General features: G+C 40.9%; 1 protein-coding gene across 40 annotated transcripts in view; it reads left to right on the forward strand.

Annotated features, from left to right (window-relative positions):
• Nucleotides 1-4,937: 4,937 nt before the first annotated feature.
• Nucleotides 4,938-22,652, forward strand: part of LOC133560307 (receptor-type tyrosine-protein phosphatase delta) — a 687,524-nt gene continuing 669,809 nt past the window's right edge. For 16 of the 40 annotated variants that reach the window (XM_061912693.1, XM_061912704.1, XM_061912706.1 and 13 more), the window contains exons 1-2: nucleotides 4,949-5,279; nucleotides 5,357-5,394. The gene's annotated coding sequence lies outside the window, so the exon portion shown is untranslated. Of the gene's footprint in view, nucleotides 5,280-5,356; nucleotides 5,395-22,652 lie in introns of all 40 variants that reach the window. The other 24 variants (XM_061912687.1, XM_061912702.1, XM_061912691.1 and 21 more) reach the window with 5 other exon arrangements.

Here is a 22,652-nt window from a genome sequence, read left to right on the forward strand (position 1 = left end):
TTCTACCAACATGGTTATCAAATACAACTGGTCATGCGACTCCCCTGTCAAGCACATTTAGTCACATAACTCCCCTGCCAACATGGCCACCAAACCCAACTAGTAGGGTGACTCCTCTGTAAACATGGCCACCAAACACAACTAGTCATGTGACTCTCCTGCCAACATGGCCACCAAACTCTAGTCACGTTTCTCTTCTGCCAATATGGAAATAAAAGATAACTAGTCATGTGACTCACCAGCCAACTTGGCCACTAAACTAGTCATGTGACTCCCCTGCTAGTTTGACGGCCAATGACATCGGATGTGAGTCAGACCCACACAGCACTTCTTAGCATTGACAGTCAGTCCTGCACGTCTAAGGACTGCGTCGAGATGCTGGAGATGGAGTGACCAGCTGGTGCTATGAATCACAATGTCTTCCAGGTAGGCGGCTGCGTATTCTTGCTGGGGCCGTAGAATTTTGTCCATCATTTTCTGGAATGTTGCCGGGGCCCCAAGAATCCTGAACGGCAAGACGGTATATTGGAACACCCCCTTGAGTGTGGAGAAGGCCGTTTTTGGTTTCGCCCTTTCCGTCAATGGCACCTGCAAGTAGCCTTTGGTCAGGTCCAGGGTGCTGACAAAGCAAGCAGGGCCGAGCCGCTCTATCAGCTCATCTACTCTGGGCATGGGATAAGCATCACACTGATATCTCATTCAATTTACGAAAGTCATTACAGAATCTTAGGGACCCGTCTGATTTAGGGACAATGACAATTGGGCTTGACCATTGGGATTCCTCTATTTCTCCAAGGTTCAACATTTTCTTTACCTCCTCTTTTATATCCGCCCGTCTGGTTTCTGGAATTCGGTAGGGCCTTTGTCGTACCACCTTTCCTGGTTTGGTCTCAATGTCATGGTAGATAATTTTGGTCCTTCCTGGCAGTTCAGAGAGGCGGTCCTGGTTCCGTCCAAAAAGTTCCTTCACCTCCTGCTTTTGTGACGGGGAGAGGTTCTCTCCTATAGGTACCGGGGGAGTGGTCTGGGAGAGGGTGCAGTTAAAAAAGCAGCAGATGGCAGCGGCTCGGCCGCGTACCATTTAAAAAAATATTGTCATGGTAAATTTGGTGGCCTTCCCGCCCGCCTGGCTGGTTTACCTTGTAGTTGACTGGCCCCATCCTCTCAATTATCTCGTACGGCCCTGCCATCTGGCCAAGAACTTGCATTCGCTGGACGGTACTAATACCAGCACTTTTTCCCCCACCTGGAATTCTCTGAGTGTGGTACCTCGGTTGTACGTTCTTGCCTGTTCTCTTTGGGCTTTTTCCATGTGTTCTCTTACCATGGGCCAGATTTTGCGAACCCGGGCTTGTAGTTGGGCGATATGGTCGATCACACTGCGGTGAGGCGAGGGTTGGTTCTCCCAGGTTTCTTTTGCAATGTCCAGCACGCCTAGGGGACGTCGGCCATAAACTAGCTCAAAGGGAGAGAAGACGGGATGCCTGGGGCACCTCTCTGATGGCAAAGAGGACATATGGAATGAGGTGATCCCAGTCTTTCCCGTCTTCATCGGCCCATTTTTTTAGCATCTTTTTCAACGTATAGTTTAAACGTTCCACCAGGCCATCTGTCTGAGGGTGATATACAAAGGTTTGTATACGCTTTACTTTCAGCCATTGGTACAGCATGGTTAGTACTTGTGACATAAAACATGTGCCCTGGTCCGTTAAAATCTCATCTGCAATCCCCACACGGCTAAACATCATAAACAGTTTGTGTGCAATAGCTTTGGCTGAGGCTGTCCGTAATGGTACAGCCTCAGGATATCGGGTGGGATAGTCTACTATCACCAGGATGTAGCGATGTCCTCTGGCGGACTTTGGGAGTGGTCCAACGATGTCCATTGCCAGACGTGAGAACGGGGTGCTGATGATGAGGAGCGGTACCAAGGGGTTTCGATACGTGGGTCTTGGTGCAGTCTTTTGGCATTCGGGACAACACTTACAGAAGTCTTCTATGGCTCGTTTCACACCGGGCCAATAGAAGCGGGTTATACGCGGTCATATTTTTTTTTTGTACACCAAGGTGAGCTCCCAGCTGATGAGTGTGGGCAAGATAAAGCACTTGGGAGATAGGAGACTTAGGTACCAGCAGTTGCTCGATTATGTCCCCGCCCTTAATTAACACCCCTCTATAGAGAAGGCCCTTTTTAATAAAAAATACGGTGCATTTAGTGCACTCACCCCTTCACATTTTTGTCCGTCAATTTCCACAACTTGCTGGCGGGCCTGGCTAAGGTCCTGGTCATTCCACTGGGCAGTGGCAAACTCGCCTTTTTTAGGGTTGCTGCTCTCTTCTGGCACAGGGAACTCCAAAAATGGGTCCCCACCCTTTTCTGTCTTCTCCTTTCTACTCTCCCGTCACTCCTTTTCAGCTGAGCTGTCACTCCGTAGGGCCTCTGACGAGGGCCTAAACGCGGGGCAGGCCGCAAGCGGTCTCGTACTTTGTCCATTGTGGTGGCGGCGGAATGGCATTTGTATTAAAACTCGGGGTCCAGTAACGGCCAAAGAGTACACAGTCGGACCCAATAAGCAGTGGAACAGGCAGGTTTGGTACCACTCCAGCCAATACCAGTGCCTCACCTCGGGGTGTCTGAATGTGTATGTAGCTCACCGGATACTGGCAGACATCTACATGTACGCACGTCACTGGAACGGTGTCTTTGCTGATGGGTCTGGCCAAGTCAGCGTGTACCAAAGTCACAGCGCTCCCACTGTTCAGCAATGCATGTGCATCGGTCCCCCCGATCTTTACTGGAAGGCGGGCATGTTTTCCTTGTCCACTCCCTGTGTGGAGGCATGGTTTGCCTGCATCTGAGCTGGGGGTCCTGGCCATGGACACATCACGGTCGCGTTCCAGGCACGCTCAAGACATGTGGTCCGGGTGTCCACACACATAACATTTCCGCTGGGGGGCCGACTGGGCCTCTCAGGGGCAGCGCCCCAAGGCTGGGGTAAGGACAGCGTTGCCGGTAACGCTGGCGGTGGCGCTCTTCGGCGGTCGCGGCCGAGCCTCTCTTCCCCGGTGGTTCACAGCATTTCCATGCTCACTTGGTGGTTCTCTTAAAAGGCCACAGTTGGAGGGCTCACTTGTGCGGCATATTTTCGGGCATCAGATGGCAAGGCTTGGATACAGCGGTCTATCACTAGTCGGTCTATGGAGGGGGGGTTGCCTTCGCTCGTTAGCCAGCTGTGTGTTATGCGGAGCAGTGCGGCTACCTGCTGACGTGGAGGCTGGGTGGCCTGGAAGGTCCAGTTGTTATATCGTTGGGCCCTGGCCGGCAGACTGCACCCTTGCCTGGCGAGAATGGCTTTCTTTAGTCTCCTGAAGTCTCGAGCATCCGCCAATGCCAGGTCGCTGCACACACTTTGGGCTTTTTCAGTGAGGAAAGGTTCCAGTATGGATCCCCATTCTTCTACCAGCCACTTCTCCCGGGCCGCAGTGCGCTCGAACAACTCCAAGTAGGCTTCCACATCATCCTTTCCAAAGTATTTAGTTAGGACCTTTGCGGGTGCCCGTGTAATAGCCACATCTTTAGCAATTTTTTTTTACTAACTATTGTACTGCACTTTGAAGTTCAGCTTGGCTTTTTAACAAAGCACTTAGAGCTTCTGTGTGTGACACCATCAGAGGATGACGTGAATCAGTGTACCCGCATTCTCCACTATATGTAGTGCCCTGACTCCCACTAGCAAGCCAAAAAAGGGTATTTATTATACAAGTCTTTTTAGAAAGGGTGGGGTGTGGAAGAATCAAACTTAAAGTGACCAAAAGTAAATATCTCCTGTCCGGGGCTCTCAGTCCTTCACACAGCACACGTCTTCAAAGGTCATAAGTAATTGTTATAAACAATAGAAACACAACATAAGTAAACATTTCACCAGTAATGTCTTTAGTGGGGGAATAGTGGTTGTCTCACTTACCGCCTGATGCACCTGCCCTGACACTGAGGAGAGCCAGACCTGAATGAGGCAGAGTTAAGAAAGGTTTGTAGCTGGGCCCGACCTGGCCGCGCAGCTGGTGGCACTTCAGGCTGATTGAACAGGAAGAGGGGAATGTACTGCTCCTCGATGATGCGGCCAAGATTGGGGCGTTGTCTTCCATGTTTCACTCCGCCTCCATGCCCTGGCTCCTCCCCTGTGAGGTGCTTACCTGTCAGGCGGTGCTGGAGTGAGACACCACAGTTTACAAAGTACAAAAAGAACTATGATAAACATTCTGAACTTATTGATAATCGTATTCATCTCACCATATGAAATACATTTTACTTGACTAATTATTGTTCATTGATTTATTTTTGAGTTGTATTTTTTATGGAGTATATTGTGAATATATTGAGAACAGGAAGGCAACAAACGTGTTAGCAATTGCTACCCAATGACAAAGGGGTGGAAATAAATATGATCTGCTTCTTCCTACTCCTTTTCAAACATGTTGAAAAGAGAACCTGGAAATTGTGATGTATCGATCAGCTCATCAGTAGAAGAGGCTGCCACCACTTTAGAGCGCTTCTGTCGAATAGGAGGATATTTTCAAGTGTTTTTGCAGTCGGTCACCAGAACAATTCGTTGATTCCAATGCTACCGAGAAGAAATAATGCAGTCATTTAAAAGTATAAGTATTTTCACATTTCGAGATAAATATATATAATAATAAAATGGTAATAATTCAAATATATGTACTTGTTTGTATTCAAAACATTAATTAACAATACATAACAATTGTAAAAAATGCTTTTGAACACCTCATCATATTCTGTCATCGGCCCCCATGCGGGGGGAATGGGAAGTGCAGCTCTGATCTCAGCATCCTTATCTCATCCCTCTGTCTCCCTCTGTCTTTTGCTCGCTTCCTTTCCATGCACAGTGTGCGTGTGTGTGTGTGTGTGTGTGTGTGTGTGTGTGTATGCTGGTGTAAACCCGACAGCGACTGCATTTCCTCGGGAAAAGCGTTTCTTTCTCTCCCCCTCTCCACTCTGCCGCAAGTCTTCTTGGCGCGCTTATCCGGACACGGTCACAGAGAGCAGGTAGCATCAGTGTCCATCTCGTCCCCACCAGATGTTGTGAAGGGACTTTTTTTTTCCCCAAAGAGGAGGGAGTCTAAAGGAATTTTGCTCTCTTCCAGCCTGTTTTTTTTTTCTGTGGGACTAAGACATGCATTGCTGTTTTCTGACTTTGGAAAGGAACAAAAAGAGGACTCCTCTGGAATTTCCTTAGGAATTAAACCACCAAGCCCTGGTAAGCAAGTTTGGACATTCACATTTATCCATTTTTGATAATTGCCTTCCTTATTTCTATATATCTTCTTCATGCAGTTACCAGGTGCTTTTGCATTCATCCACCGATTTAAACAGTAAGTGAGCACTTTTCTCCCCTACCCCATTCTATTGTGCAAAGTTAGGATGTAGTGTGCACACGTTCCTGCATTCCATACACTCACATATTCAGCAGCTTTCTCCAACAAAAGCCAAAAAAAAAAACCCATGGTGTTCCTGTTGAAAATAGTGGACAGTTAATTATTCTATTCCACCCTCAAACTGTCGCAACCATGATACAATTTTTAACTGTATTAATGTGCATGCAAGTGTAAAAAGAAGTTAAGCAGTAAATGGCTTTTGGAGGTGAGTTGCTTCACATAACAGCATTCTGTTCCACTTAAAGAAAATACTACTTTTACTATTAATTGACTTACGGTATTTCCACCCTATTGTACTGGGCAGCCAAGACCGTGACATGTGTGCTGCTTTTAAGAGTCATACAAGTGTTAAAAATAAGTTAATTATGGCTGGTTAAGGAAGCATTGTGCACGCATTTCTTCATTCACCCAAAGTATTTAGCAGATTTCTCATCATTTACGCATTTTTCCGCTACACGTTCTATGCGACTTCTTCTAAGGAGTCCTCAACGAAGGCAAATGTCTTATAAAATAAATGCGTTGAGAAAAGTGTGAGGTTTGACACTTTCTTTGGTGCCTTTAGAGCCAATGAGGTGTGATTTGCAGTCTCAGAAGGGTGGTGGTGGTGTTGGACGGAAGGAGCTAAGAGAATGGGAGCTGAGATAATGAAGTGGAAAGTGTGTGTGGTGCAAGCAAAGTTGAATCACTGAGGCTGCACGTAACACCAGAAATACTTGACATTAGATGGTAATGAACGCCGGGGAGTCTGGTGGTCCCACGCCCTCCCTTCCCTTTTGTGGAAACGTACACAATGAGTAATATTATTGCATACATTTGAATGCAACTCAAAGTTATTTAGTGTTCAATTGTTTTTGTTTTTTTATTCAAATAAGTATAATTAGAACATTTTTTTAAGACACAGTACATACAATCTAAATAAGTGAATAAAAGGCATATACATGGTTTTGGGTAAACAGAAAGTAGGGATCGTATGTGCAAGTTACCCAGCTTGAATGACATCATTGCAAAGTTTTAATCAACATGGTTGACAGCTAGCTCCACCCATTTTTGGGATCGTATTGTATCTTCTCTATTGGTACCTTTCCCCCTCCCACACAAGAAGTTTGCATTACAGTGTTGTGCTTTAGTGGACGACCCAGATTCAACACGACGATGAATGAGGGATGGAGGGAAGAGTCACAGGAACGCTATCTTTGAACAAGTTCGTTTTTTGTTTTTTTTAATCCTATAATATTTCTCACCTTATTTATCAAAGTCATGGGACTGGAGATTTTCTTTATCCAAACGCAGGGTAGATTTGCAGCTGAATTTTTTTTGGGTCAAAAACAAAATCCTAAGTGGAGGCGTAGGAAACCTAAGGAGGTGGGGCGGTCAATAATCTCCTCGCCCACCTGAAAAAAACACATTTTGAGGAAAAACAAAACATACATTTTCTCAGCAGAACAGCTGCAATGCAATAAATATAATTAATTTCTGGGAGACTGCCTATGTTTTAGCTCAGTAGTGGTACACTGGTCTTTCACGCTGGCTTTGTGAGTTCGAGCCCTGCTCGGAACAGTAGAAAAAAACAACGCAGCCGAAAGAGAGAGAGAGAGAGAACACAATGGCTAGACAAGGCTGAACTGTGTGTGATTGACAACTACAAATCATTTCATTCCACCGTCAAAATTGGTGGCTCCTGATAGAGTGGGGCCCCTGGGCTTCAGCCCAGGTGAGCCCTTGCATTAAGGCGGCCTTGAGCGCTGCACTCTATTCCTTCCATTTGTACTGATCAGCTAAGACAAAGACGTGTACTGCTTGTAACTAAAATAGAAGTGCAAAAGGAAGTTAACCCAGTGTGTACATAACAATACAAAATGGACACATTTGCAAACATGAGAGGGTAGTTGCTTTACTCAAGACTAAGGCCCTGATCAACTAAGATCCAAATACCATACACTTAATAGCATGTACAAACTATGAACTTAGGTGTGATCTATTAAGACTACAAGTACGATTGATAACAAGTGCAAAAGTGATGCATGAGACGCCCTATTTAAATGAAGATTTAGCGTGTATACCGGCTGTCACCAAGGAAACACTCTGATTTTCCTCCACATTTATAACATTATATGGTCCAACCTGTGGCATTTCGTCTTGTTGACATGTAGCACACAAATATAATATGAACCATCTTTTCTGGGCTATATTGAGGCGGGGGTCTTGACAACAGAACCTACAGTATTTTTAGCATGCTGAAGGCGCGCCGTGGAAGGAAATGCGGTGTCGTGATGGGGCGTCTGGAATGAGGCAGGGGCAAGAAAATGCATATTACAACAACTTTTTCCACATTGGATATACATCCATCCATTCATTTTCTACCGCTTATTCCCTTTGGGGTCGAGGGGAGCGCTGGTGCCTATCTCAGCTACAATCAGTGTAATAATAATAAAATATGTATTATCCGATGACCATGGATGAAGTACTGGCTGTCCAGAGTCGAGACCCAGGATGGACCGCTCGTCGGGACCCAGGATGGACCGCTCGCCTGTGTATCGGTTGGGGACATCTTTACGCTGCTGATCCGCCTCTGCTTGAGATGGTTTACTGTGGACGGGACTCTCGCTGCTGTCTTGGATCCGCTTTGAACTGAACTCTCGCGGCTGTGTTGGAGCCACTTTGGATTGAACTTTCACAGTATCATGATAGACTCGCTCGAGATCCATTGCTTTCGGTCCCCTAGAGGGGGGGGGGGGGGGCGGGGGTGGGTTGCCCACATCTGAGGTCCTCTCCAAGGTTTCTCATAGTCAGCATTGTCACTGGCGTCCCACTGGATGTGAATTCTCCCTGCCCACTGGGTGTGAGTTTTCCTTGCCTTTTTGTGGGTTCTTCCGAGGATGTTGTAGTCGTAATGATTTTTGCAGTCCTTTGAGACATTTGTGATTTGGGGCTATATAAATAAACATTGATTGATTGATTGATTGATTATAAGAAAAAATGAATAAAATAAAATTAAAAAAACTCATGCAGCCACCTTCACAAAATATATGTATTTGTTTTAATCAGCCCCTTAAGTCATCCAGCAGCTATACAATGATAAATGTTATTGCTGGATAGACCATATGTCTAATATTTTTATTTCTAACAGTCTAAATGTGTTGACACGTGCACAGACGAAATATGTTCTCTCAATATGTCATATTGCACTGATTGCCTCCTTTCTCACAGCCATGTGTGCATAACTGTACCAGTGTGCACTTTAATTTCAAACGTGCTAAAAAAAGAGGCAAAACGGCAGTTGCAGGACAGTTTTATTGTTGATAAATCAAATTGCTAACGCTAAATGATTAAAAATGCATCTCATCCTATAATTGTGGCCATTTTGAAAAGCCGTATCTATTCTGCGTATTCATGAAGACAGACACACGTAATGGATTGTGCTCTCTATTTTGCTCATTTAATAGACACAGTCCCCTGTGCCCCAGCTTAGTAGATCAGCTTTGCGTGTGCTATCAAGTTTGCATGTTTTAACACAGTGGTTCTCAACCTTTTTTTCAGTGATGTACACCCTGTGAACATTTTTTATTTCAAGTACCCCCTAATCAGAGCAAATCATTTTTTGGTTGAAAAAAAGAGATAAAGAATTAAAATACAGCACTATGTCATCAGTTTCTGATTTATTAAATTGCATAACAGTGCAAAAATATTGCTCATTCGTAGTGGTCTTTCTTGAACTATTTAGAAAAAGGATATAAAAATAACTAAAAACTTGTTGAAAAATAAACAAGTGATTCTATTATAAATAAAGATTTCTACACATAGAAGTAATCATCAGCTTAAAGTGCCCTCTTTGGGGATTGTAATAGAGATCCATCTGGATTCATGAACTTAATTCTAAACATTTCTTCACAAAAAAAGAACTGTTTAACATTAATATTTATGGAACATGTCCACAAAAATCTAGCTTTCAACACTGAATATTGCATTGTTGCATTTCTTTTCACAGTTTATGAACTTACATTCATATTTTGTTGCAGTATTATTCAATAAATATATTCATAAATCATTTTTGAATTGTTGCTATTTTTAGAACATTTAAAAAAAAATCTCACGTACCCCTTGGCATACCTTCAAGTACCCCCAGGGGTACGCATACCCCCATTTGAGAACCACTGTTTTAACATATGCAGACCTTTAGTACACCAGGCAAACTGTTTTTTACTTGTATTATTATTAGTTTCATAATTGTTATCATCATTCCTATTATTGACACACTGTTTTTCCACCGTATTGTACTGATAAGTTGATTGGCAACACTAAATGGTCCCCAGTGTGTGAATGCGAGGGTGAATGTTGTCTATCTTTGTTGGCCATGTGACGAGGTGATGACTTGTCCAGGGCGTACCTCGCCTTGCGCCCGTTTGTAGCTGAGATAGGCTCCAGCAACCCCGAAAGGGAATAAGCGGTACAAAATGGATGGACGTCCTGAGTAGCCATGACAGTTATGCTTGTAATGTCTTTCATGCATTGCAATATGTTCCCTTTCTGGTTGTATGGTTATGGGTGTTCTATGTAAGAATGACACATGACAACCACATTTCTACAGTAATAATCTCATTTCTAATCTCACAGAATTTACTGAAATCGTGCAGGATTTTCTCTGATCTCAAGTGACATAATGCAGTCATTTTAACAGAAACATTTCTACCCTTTATTTCCAACAGTATTGTAGGCTGCATGTTCACTATTTTGGTATTTGGTAAAGCAGCTCCATTATCCCAGCGTCAGGAGCACCTTGATGGCGGTCCAAGACTCTCGGAGCCAAGCCTGGGACTCTCATGGGCCGCTTCATAATAAGGATGCACTGTCAGATAATTAGATACACCTGGCATGGGGAGCGTTTTTTTTCAGGAAATGTTGATCCATTCCCAAAGAACATGCCTGCGCTTGCCAGGCATGAAGAAGAAGAAGAAGAAAACCCTCCTGCTGTCCTCTTCTCCTCTCCCATGATGTTTTTTTTTATTTATTTAACCACTTCTTCACACTCTTGGAGGGCTCGCCAATGTTGGACTGCCAACGTTTCTTCGAGCCTCTAAATTTAGCACTTCCTCATAGCATTTGAACTAATGTTTGACACCTATATGGATGGGTACCTTTAACATTTGAACAGATATAGTCCCAATTTCTGGTGCCGTAGAATAAGTATCAGTACTAAATCGTATCAATTTCTGGTACTTTTGTTGTGTTCATGTGGTTACGTGCTCATGTAAATTTCTATAACGATAAACACACATTTTTATTCAATATTTAACACTGAGCTGAAAATGATTGCTTTGCAATTCAGATGTTCTAACAAGTGTTCTAACACTTTTTAATCAAATTTGTGGAGCCCCACAAACTGTTTATACAGTAAGCATTGCCTTGATTACACACCAGCTGTTTGATTGTAACGTGCACATGGTTTTGATTAATACATTTGGAGATGTTGGAATCGCCATGTAAAATGAGCTAGTGCCTTTCTAACCCTAACCCTAGCTGGTGCTAACCAGGTTTGTCAACATATGCACAAAAAATTGGTACTCCTTAGTACTGACATAATTTGGACTGTACCTATAAAAGTACCAAATTTTAATCTCACCTAACATTAGGATATCGGGTATTATGCATTTTATATTGATTACAGAGTCGTTACAAACTCTTTCCTGTTGAGTCCACTAATATGATATTCATATTTAATACGGAGTAGTGCTTCTGACATTGATGAATGCACTCTCACAAGCTGTGTGTGTGTGTGTGAGTGTGTGTGTGTGTGTGTGTGTGTGTGTGTTTGTGCGTGCGTGTGTGTGGGTGCGCGTATAATATATGTATATATGTGTGTGTATATGTATATATAATATATATGTATATATTTATACAAATGTGTAAATATGTATACATATATACACACATAAATACACACATATATATATGTACTGTATGTATGTATATATATATTTATATATATGTATATGTGTATATCACCACCCAGGGGGTGAACAAGGGGATGGGTCAAATGCAGAGGACAAATTTCACCACACCTAGTGTGTGTGTGACAATAATTGGTACTTTACCTTAATGTAGTAGGTACTTTAGCTAGTATAGTAGAAGTTCTCAATATTTGGGCAAATCAGAAGTCTATATTACGACTCGGAGAGAGTAGGACAGACACAATTAAATACTTTAAATGATGCTGGTGTTACTTAAACATGTGCAGTGCAACAACTAGTGAACAGACATTAATAGGAATGGCCATTCAAAACAAAAGACAAAACAGAAAGGAATCTCAACAAGCAATGTTGTTTTAGTTCAGGTAATTCATAAAAAGTAATATCAAAAGTTCTTCAAGTTTTAGGAGCCATATGAGACTGATCGCAGTCCATATGTGCATTCGCAGTTCATACAGCCACACGGGTTGTCGTTGTGGATATGACAGTTTGTAGTGAAAGTTCAGTTTATGGGCAGGTTGTGTATGAGGTGGCGCAAAAGGCCGCAGAGCAATGAAGTGCGAGGCAAGGGGTTCGGCTATAAGCCGCCTACCGGCCCGCCCAGAGCAGGTTGAGTTCAGGGGTTGAGGAGGTGGAGATCCTTAGGCTCGGGCTTGAGGCCTATCTACAGCTCGCCATCCAAGACTTTGGGACCTGGCCTACGTAAACACAGGACCCGGAGTTCAATCAATGTGCGCACATAAATATCAACATTAAGTCATCTATCGTTCGAACTTCAATAAATAAATTACACTTATTATTATCATTATTAGCGATAAACTGCTAAGATTAACAATATTAAATAATCACATGTATGTACAAAATAACAAATACGACAGTACACAGTGTTGTCACAATGACAGGTGTAATCGCGCTCCAGCGGCCGTGTCCATTCATTGTCTTTACTGTAGCAAAAAAAATGCATATGGCCTTAAAACGCCACAATACTCAGTCACCATATTTAAGTACCAAAAATAAAGACTCAACATAAATATAAATTCAATCGGATCAGAAACATTGGAGGAAACAGGATTAAAACCCGATGCTAACCGCCCACAGAAAATACATGGGTACGGCTAGTAGCTACTATTAGCAATCAAATTCACTTACCAACTCGGCTTAATATCTCAACATCGACACACTCTATCGTCAAAACTCGGCGATAGACTGTTGTTATTGTTGACTCTATTGTCAACAACATACAGTTGTTGACAAAATACACTGTACATTATATACCTCAGCTAGCTAAACTATGGAAATGTATGATATAATTCATATAGCAATACGGTCTCACTGCACAGCAGACACAGCAGTTAGCCGAGTCATTGCGCAATCCATGGTGAGGCTCAACTGGCTGTGACTCACTGCAAGTCTCTTCTCAGTATTTGAATGGCAAATGTGAAAATTCAGCGATTTTGAATACAAATAATTGAAAACTGGTGAAGTTAAATGGAAAATAACTCTATAGTACAGTCACTGGATACAAACAATTCAAGTTTTGTTTTTACATATTTTTTTCTTTCCATGATGGCAGGTGAGGCCCAGCCTCACCTGCCTCCCCTGACTGCACGTCACTGGTGTAAGTGTATGTATATATGTGTATGTATGCATATGTGTGTGTATGTTTGTATATAAATATGTATACATTTGTATATGTATATATGTGTACAAACCCCGTTTCCATATGAGTTGGGAAATTTTAATAGATGTAAATATAAACGGAGTACAATAATTTGCAAATCATTTTCAACCTATTTTCAGTTGAATATGCTACAAAGACAACATATTTGATGTTCAAACTGATAAACACTTTTTTTTTGCAAATAATCATTAACTTTAGAATTTGATGCCACAACACGTGACAAAGAAGATGGGAAAGGTGGCAATAAATACTGATAACGTTGAGGAATTCTCATCAGACACTTATTTGGAACATCCCACAGGTGTGAAGGCTAATTGAGAACAGGTGGGTGCCATGATTGGGTATAAAAGCAGCTTCCGTGAAATGCTCAGTCATTCACAAACAAGGATTGGGAAACGGTCACCACTTTGTGAATAAATGTGTGAGCAAATTTTCACACAGTTTAAAAACAACATTTCTCAATGGGCTATTGCAAATAATTTGTAAATTTCACCATCTATGTTCTGTAATACCATCAAATGGTTCAGAGAATCTCGAGAAATCACTGCACGTAAGCGATGATATTACGGACCTTCGTTCCCTCAGGCGGTACTGCATCAAAAAGCGACATCTGTGTGTGTAAGGGATATCACCACATGGGCTTAGGAACACTTCAGAAAACCACTGTCAGTAACTAGAGTTGGTCGCTACATCAGTAAATGCAAGTTAATATGTATATATGTATATGTATATATATGTATGTATATATATATGTGTATATATATGCATATATATGTATATGTATATATGTATGTATATATGTGTATATATACGTATATATGTATACATATGTATATGTATATATATGTATACATATGTGTATGTATGTATATATGTATATATGTGTATGTATATATATGTATGTATATATGTATATATATGTATATATATATATATATATATATATATATATATATGTATATATATATATATATGTATATTTATATGTATGTATATATATGTATATATATATATGTATATATATGTATATATATATATATATATATATCTATGTGTATGTATATATATGTGTATGTATATATATATGTGTATGTATATGTGTATGTATATATATATTAGGGGTGGGCAAATTAATGCGTTAATTACGCGTTAACTCATCAATTTATTAACGCCGACATTTAATTTAACGCACATTTGCGTATGTTGTTTACATGCTTTTATTTGTTAACGCTTTTTTATTAACAAGATGGCATCTCCCGGATGTACTTTGGCGTGGAGGGGCTCTTGGTAAAGATGGAACATTTGGCAAAAATACCGGACAATTCTGCAAATTTCATGGCTGGCTTAAAGCGTGGTCACTTGGGGATCACTTACGACCGCCAGACAATTCTGAATGTGGATTGATCGGGCCGTTTTGGACTGAATGAGGCGTGCTTGCTAGACCGGCTAGCTAGCATGGGAATACTTTGCCGGCTACATCCAGCGGCCTGTGAAGCAGCGGAGTATATGTGTTGTCTGTCTATTTATGAATAATGCAGACGAGGAGTGTTGACTGAGTTCATAACGTTTACTTTCAGAGCATGCATATCACAACATACAAGATGCCGTCATAGCGACACAATATATATATATATATATATATATATATATATATATACATACACACACACACATATATATATGTATGTGTGTGTGTGTGTGTAATTATATATATATATATATATATATATATATATATATATATGTGTATATATGTTTACATATGTATGTGTGTATATGTATATATTTACATATGTATGTATGTGTGTATATATATATGTATGTATATGTGCGTATATATATATATATATATATATATATATATATATATATATTTATATATGTATGTGTATATGTATATATACAGTCGTGGTGTAAAGTTTTTCACATACACTTATAAAGAACATATTGTCTTGGCTGCCTTTAGTTTCCAATAATTTCTATAACTCTTGTTTGTTTTGCAGTGATTGGAGCACATACTTGTTGGTCACAAAAAACATTCATAAAGTTTGGTTCTTTGACAGTGAAAAAAGTAGGATTGCTTTCAAATTCTTCAGGACAATCCAAAATCATCATCCCACACACCAGTCCAAGACAGCATTACTGCCCGGATTTGCCTTTTAAACACCTATGTGGGTGGGGCTATTATATTTAATACATGGTAGGAATTTTGAAATTGCTAATAAACCTTTTGCCTGCTCTTGGTCCAGGGTGCTAATGCTTTGGAATTACAACAGCTCAGTGGGTGTGGCTTGTACAGTATATGCAATTTGTTTTCATAGGATTGTTTACAACGAACTCTGCTAAGCAACAATTTGACCTGGAAAACATCAAAGCTAAACACGAACACGCACTCAAGAAAATCGGGCGAATGATGTTGCTAAGATAGTTTTTCCGCTTTTATTGGTTTAATAATGAATACGGAAGTGCACTATCTTCCTTTTTTGTTTGACAAATTTTAGCGCAAAGCTCAATAAATAAAAAAAAAAAAAAAAACCTGCGCCACATGAAAACTTGCCGACCTGTGCTGTTTCCTTCTGCGGTGCTTACTTCTCGGATGTGCTCGTAAATCAGACGCTCGTTAAGTCGCGCTACCACAATGTTTGCCTTCCGCTAGAGACATCGATGCTATTTAGCTTGATATATGCGATACAGCAGCAGCACTGCTGTGGATGTCCAATTAAAGCATCCTTTCAAAAAAACTCACCTTTGCTAGTTTCTTAAGAGACACTTTATAGAAAAAGGAGTTCTGTTTTTTTGGGGAAGGGGAAAAAGTTTGCCGCATTACAGACACGGCACAGCCCTTTTTTGTAAATACCCTTCAATATAGGAAGGCTGCCATTAGCACTCTAACCCAACAAGAGACACCAATTAGAACCACTCAATTGCCATCCAACCAATTTACTTCGCATACTCCACATGCTATTTACAAGCTAGCTAAAGTAGGAAGTGCACGCACTATCCATTTCCAATCAGTGCTTCCTGAAGATCATGGAAAAATGTGGAAGGAAGGAGATGAGGGAGTGAAAATGATGCATATTTCATTGCTTGGCACGCTCGCCGGTCCAAAGTGAGGAGAGCACAGCATGGAGTCCGTTGGAATGTACAGTTCTGCCTTGGCCTATGAGTGCTACAGTTTACAAGTTTTTGGGATACGAGCTGTCTCTCGGCTAATTGTTCGGCTTTAGGCTGCGAGCCAAAGTTGAGGTTGCAAGCCTTCTCACCATTAGTTGGCGTAGCGAATGTCACAGTGAACCCTGTGAGATCCGTTCAAAACGTCCGGTCTTACTCGCTAGAATTAGTTTATAGCTAGAAAAAGTAAGTGTAAAGGTATAATGGTGGGAAGAAGATTTGGATGATATTAATCAAATTAAATAAATACATTATGCAGAATCACACTCGAGGTATGCATGTAGTTGACTAGTTCAGTGGTATTCAACCTTTTTTAAGCGGAGGCACATTTTTTCATTGAAATAATCCTGAGGCACACCACCAGCAGAACATGTTAACAAAATGAAACTTAGTAGTCTATATCAGTGTTTTTCAACCACCGTGCTGTGCCGTTAGATAAAGTTTGGGGTGCTGTGGGAGATTATGTAGTTTAACCTATTTAGGTAAAAACATTTTTTTGCAAAACAGTAATTATAATCCACAAATAATGTGCCATTATTGAGTGTCGGGGCTGTCTGGAGCTCGGCAGAGTAACCATGTTATTCTCCTCAAAATTAGTAGGTAGCTAATTGCTTTAAATGATAAATGGGTTGTACTTGTATAGCGTTTTTCTACCTTCAAGGTACTCAAAGCGCTTTGACACTACTTCCACATTTACCCATTCACACACACATTCACACACTGATGGAGGGAGCTGTCATGCAAGGCGCTAACCAGCACCCATCAGGAGCAAGGGTGAAGTGTCTTGTTCAGGACACAATGGACGTGACTATGTTGGTACTAGGTGGGTATGGAACCAGGGACCCTCGGGTTGCGCACGGCCACTCTTTCCCACTGCGCCACGCCGTCCCCTTTGTAGATGTCGGGAACATGGTTTGTCGCGATCACAATATGTAGACGACAGCGGTAGGCAGAGTGAAGGTAAAAAGGTGTCTAATGCTTAAACCAAAAATAAACAAAAAGTGAGTGCCCCTAAGAAAAGGCATTGAAGCTTAGGGAAGGCTATGCAGGAATAAACTAAAACTGAACTGTCTACAAAGTAAACAAAAACAAAATGCTGGACAACAGCAAAGACTTACAGCTTGTGGAGCAGAGACGGCGTCCACAAAGTACATCCGTACATGACATAACAATCAACAATGTCCACACACAAAAAGATAGCAACAACTTAAATATTGATTGCTAAAACAAAACAGGTGCGGGGAAAAGCACTCAAAGAGCTTTTTTGATGCATGGTTTTTTATGGTTTAAATTCATAGTCAATAATTGTGACCACGACTTTTTATTGTCTACTGAGTTTAATTTCTTAGTGATTTCTGCTGGCTGTGTGCGTCTGGATTTTTTAATGAAAAAATTGCGCCCCGGCTTAAAACAGGTTGAAAAACACTGGTCTATATAGACAGTATAAAGTTGTTCTCATCAAATACCCGATGCAAATGTTCAATTTGAATGTAAACCATAACCATGACCATCCACACATTACTAATTCTCTTGTAGGCCTACAAAGTAAGCCCACAACCTAATTAGCTACCTGCTGCCATCTACTGATATCGATAAGTATTTAATTGTTACTCTGCCGATATCCAGACAGCTCAAGCCCTTAACAACGGCACATGTGTAAATATAATTATTGGCTCGCAAAAATTAGTTTTTAGACGAATTGAGTGAAATTGCACAATTTGCCACAACACAGCGGTTGGAAAACGCTGGCCTAGGCGAAGCAGTACAAGCAGAGCACTTTATAACCTGCACTTGACTTAACTAGATGTCAATAACGGCAGCTATGGGTATTCAAATTATTTCTAAGCAGCGGACATTTATCAATGGATAATACGGAGAGGCTGCTGATGGTGTGTTTGACGAAGGCGTAATTAAGAAGTACAAGTCTGCTCTCCAGGGTTAATGCAGCAATTTTAGCATGTTACTGCTCGTGTGCAGTATATTGACGCAGACTGAGTCGATCACGCGGAATGTTGAAGTAATATCGAAACAACAGGCATTTGTCCATGAAAATATGAAAAAGCTACTGATGGTGGGTTGATGGAGAAACAGCTGAAAGGAGTTACCGTAATCATCCACTCTCTATTGTAATCCCCAAATGTGTTCTGGGCCCTCTTAGAAATTATTAGAATTTGGTCTTTTTTTCCTGTATTTTTAAAATGTTATATTTAATATGTCATGAAATGTTGAGAAAACCTGTAGAGGTTTCAAACCCTTTTGTTTCTTAATTGATCTGTAATGACAACCAATCATATTCTTGAGTGACAGCAATGGAATGCTGAAGGTTTCTCTTTTTTTGCTTGTATTTCGACTTGGAACATTCCAATCTCTCTCCTTAATCCTGTGTGTGCAGTGAGCTGAAAGTGAGCACACATGTAAACAACGCCATGGAAGTGCCAAGCTCTGCTGGCTCTGTGGCTGTGGCATCATGGGAGAATAACAATGAAGAGATCTACGGCAGAGGGATCATTCTTCCTGGGCCGAGTCTTTATCTAAGACCCTGGCTTCCCAAGATCAATTATGTCAGTTTTGGGAGATGACAAACAAACGGTGCGAAGAAACGGCAAGATGGAGGAAGAGGTGCTTTATACTCCTTTCTAGTCTTGTTACATGGCAGGCCGTGTGATCCAGGGCTCATTCACTTTGTTTATTTGCTACCCCTTGACACCATCTGCCTCTTCTTACTGTATGTTCCAACGTACAGTCTTTTTCTTTAACAATGTCAAAAATTTGCTAAAGTGGCCTTTTTTTTTTAAATAATCCAGCAAATGTATTTTCTTTTTGAGACTTTTCCTGAGCACATTACCCAGCAGAGGTCTTCAAAGACAAGGTCGTCCTTGTGTCAACTGTACCAAGTTCTAATTGCATATACTAAACAGACGGGCATACATTGGGAAATTTTGAGATATTTTTGTGAAAGGAAAATGTTTGTAGGGTGGTCAAAGTCACCCAATCCACCAAATCAATTCATTTGGTGCTTGGACCCCCCCGACCCCACTCCCCCACAAAAAAAAATAAGATGCAACATTACATATCTTTTTTCCCCATGTTTTTTTAGATATTAAATATTGTATAAAATAACAATAAAAAAGCAGTCTACTGTACTGTTTGATTTATGTTTCTTATATTTCATTTTATATGTATATTATCCATCCAGCCCATCCATTCTCTACCGCTCATTCCCTTTGGGGTCGCGGGCGGCGCTGGTGCCTATCTAAGCTACAATCAGGCGAAAGGCGTGTACACCCTGGACAAGTCGCCACCTCATCACAGGGCCAACACAGATAGACAGACAACATTCACACTCACATTCACACACTAGGGACCATTTAGTGTTGCCAATCAACCTATCCCCAGGTGCATGTCTTTGGAAGCGGGAGGAAGCCGGAGTACCCGGAGGGAACCCACGCATGTCCTCCCCGTGGAGGACATGCAAACTCCACACAGAAAGATCCCAAGCGCGGGATTGAACACTGACTACTACTACTACTAACCCCTCTGCCACCGTGAAGCCCTATGTACAGTATATTATACATAGGGCTGTGTATATATATATATATATATATATATATATATATATATATATATATATATATATATATATATATATATGTATGAATATATATGAATATATATATGTATATATATACAGTATATATATATATATATGTTTTTAATGATTTATTTCTTTAATTCAATGAATATCTTCCGCATCTTCTTCTCAGCACTGTCCTTCACAATCGCTTCCTTCCTTCCCATTCTTAGTAAAGGAAGTTAGGTTAAGTTAGGTTTATTTCGTACATGTTTTAAGTTTCAATACGATACATCACATATTATACACTTTTTTTCCTATTCAAGTTAGGTCAGTCTCGAGCTATAAGCTATCAAGTAAGACCAGGTTTTTCGGGTGTTTTTCACAGAGTTCACTGTCACATTTAGTCAATGCCGTTGTGTCCTTGGACAAGATATTTTACCCACCTGCTCTTAGTGCCACCCACACTTGTTTAACTGTCGCTTAAAGATGTAGATAATGGGTTTTACAGTTGTAAAGTGCTTTGAGTCACTTGAGAAAAGCGCTATATAATTATAATTTACTTCACTGTGATTTTATTATCTGAAAGGAACTCATATTTTTTATATACATTTTTAATGCTTTTAATAAAAACATTTTTTTTTTTAAGTAAAAATGGTAACTCAATAAGAGTGTGAAAATACCCAAAATAATAGCAACTAAAGAGCCAAATAAGGTGACAGGCTAGTGAGAGGAAAATGAGTCTGGAAAATTCCTGTAGAGATGATTTTAGTATTCACCCAGATGGGTAGGAGGGGGGAAATCAATGTTAAAATTAAATTTGGCGCAAAGAGCCTTTCGGCAAAGTGCAATTGGCATCTTTTAGTTCCCCACTGGGCATCTGATACGGGCTGGCAGGAGATGGACAGAAGAAGATCATCAGTCGGGACGCCTCCAGGGAAGGGAACACCTTCATTTCACTCCTAATGTGTCTCCTCCCTTCTTTGATTGGCTAATATGGTTAGAGCCCTGTATCCCTTATTGGATCATACCAAAGGTCAGAAGTGTCCTGCGGACCAATCAATCTCTCCGAGAGTAGGAAGCGCCAAATTGAGGGCGAGACCATCCATCTAGTCGGAGTGAAAGTGGGCGAGGAAGGTGAGATTGAGCGGTTGACTTGGGGAACGTGATATCATTCCACACTTGCTATATCTCACAGTTCCTGTGGAAAGAGCTGGCTTATTAGCACCCAAACCCCCAGCGGACATCGCCCGTTCATTCGGAACAGATTCAACACATTTCACTTCAAACCACAAAAACTTTTTTTTTTTGAGCAAAAGACACAACATGCAAAAAAACTTTATATTTTTTTACACAAACCTTTTAACCAGCAGACACGGATGCTGTTCATTTTTGAAAGTTTACTGAACAAAGCTGTCACCAATAACCCTGATAATTGGATGCAAATATTGTGCCCGTTATTTCTGACGACTCACTCTCAAATGTGCTTAGGTTCATATCTTCAACTGACAGTCAAGCATGTTAAACGGTGTGTCTTGGAAGATGTTTAGAGCGAAGCTGGCAGCAAGAACCCTTTCCACTTTAACATGCAGGTGACATAAAACCTCCTAAAAATTGCTTTACTTGAGAAGGATTTAATTCAGCTAAGCACGCTATTTTTTTAAGATTATCATATTAACTGAGGAAAGATACAAAAAAAAAGCATATATGATTAACTCAAATTTCAATTTTAGACTTGTTTCAAAAATGCCGTTATTAAAGGCCTACTGAAACCCACTACTATCGACCACGCAGTCTGATAGTTTATATATCAATGATGAAATATTAACATTGCAACACATGCCAATACGGCATTTTTAGTTTACTCAATTACAATTTTAAATTTCCCGGGAGTTTCGTCTTCGAAACGTGTAATGATGACGTGTACGCAAGACGTCACGGGTTTTTAGGAAGTATGAGCACTGCGCACACACACAGCTAAAAGTCGTCTGCTTTAACGGCATAATCATACAGTTTTTTGGACATCTGTGTTGCTGAATCTTTTGCAATTTGTTCAATTAATATTGGAGAAGTCACAGTGGAAAGATGAAGTTGGGAAGCTTTAGCCTTTAGCCACACAAACGCACGGTGATTCCTTGTTTAAAATTCCTGGAGGTGAAACTTTCCCAAGGATCAGAGCGGGGTCAAGAGAACATTGATCCCGACCACATGTCAACTAGCAGGTTTTGGTGAGAAAATTGTGGTTAAAAAGTCAGTTTTTACCGGAGAAAAGCTGAGCTTGTGCCGTCCATAAAGCTGCCGTCGACTCCCCTGAGACACTGCGCGTCAAGACACCCGTGGAGACACCCTTCCGACTATCAGGTACTATTTAACTCACTAAAACATTAGCAACAGAATAAGGGATTTCCCAGAATTAACCTTGTAAATGTGTCTAAAAACATCGGAATCCGTCCCAATGCAATCGCGTTTTTTTTTTTCTAGTCCATCGCTATCAATATCCTCAAACAGGAAACTTTCATCCTCGCTCAAGTTAATGGGGAAATTGTCGTTTTCTCGGTCCGAATAGCACTTTTTGTTGGAGGCTCCCATTAAAAACAATGTGAATATGTGAGGAGCCATCAAACATGCGACGTCATCGTCTGCGACTTCCGGTAGAGGCAGGGCTTTTCTTTTAGCACCGAAAGTTGCGAACCTTATTGTGGATGTTCTCTCCTAAATCCTTTCAACAAAATTATGGCAATATCGCGAAATGATCAAGTATGACACATAGAATGGACCTGCTATCCCCGTTTAAATAAAATAATCTCAT

The sequence above is a fragment of the Nerophis ophidion genome, linkage group LG10 (assembly GCF_033978795.1).
Source record: "Nerophis ophidion isolate RoL-2023_Sa linkage group LG10, RoL_Noph_v1.0, whole genome shotgun sequence".
In the NCBI taxonomy this organism is placed as follows: Eukaryota; Metazoa; Chordata; class Actinopteri; order Syngnathiformes; family Syngnathidae; genus Nerophis; species Nerophis ophidion.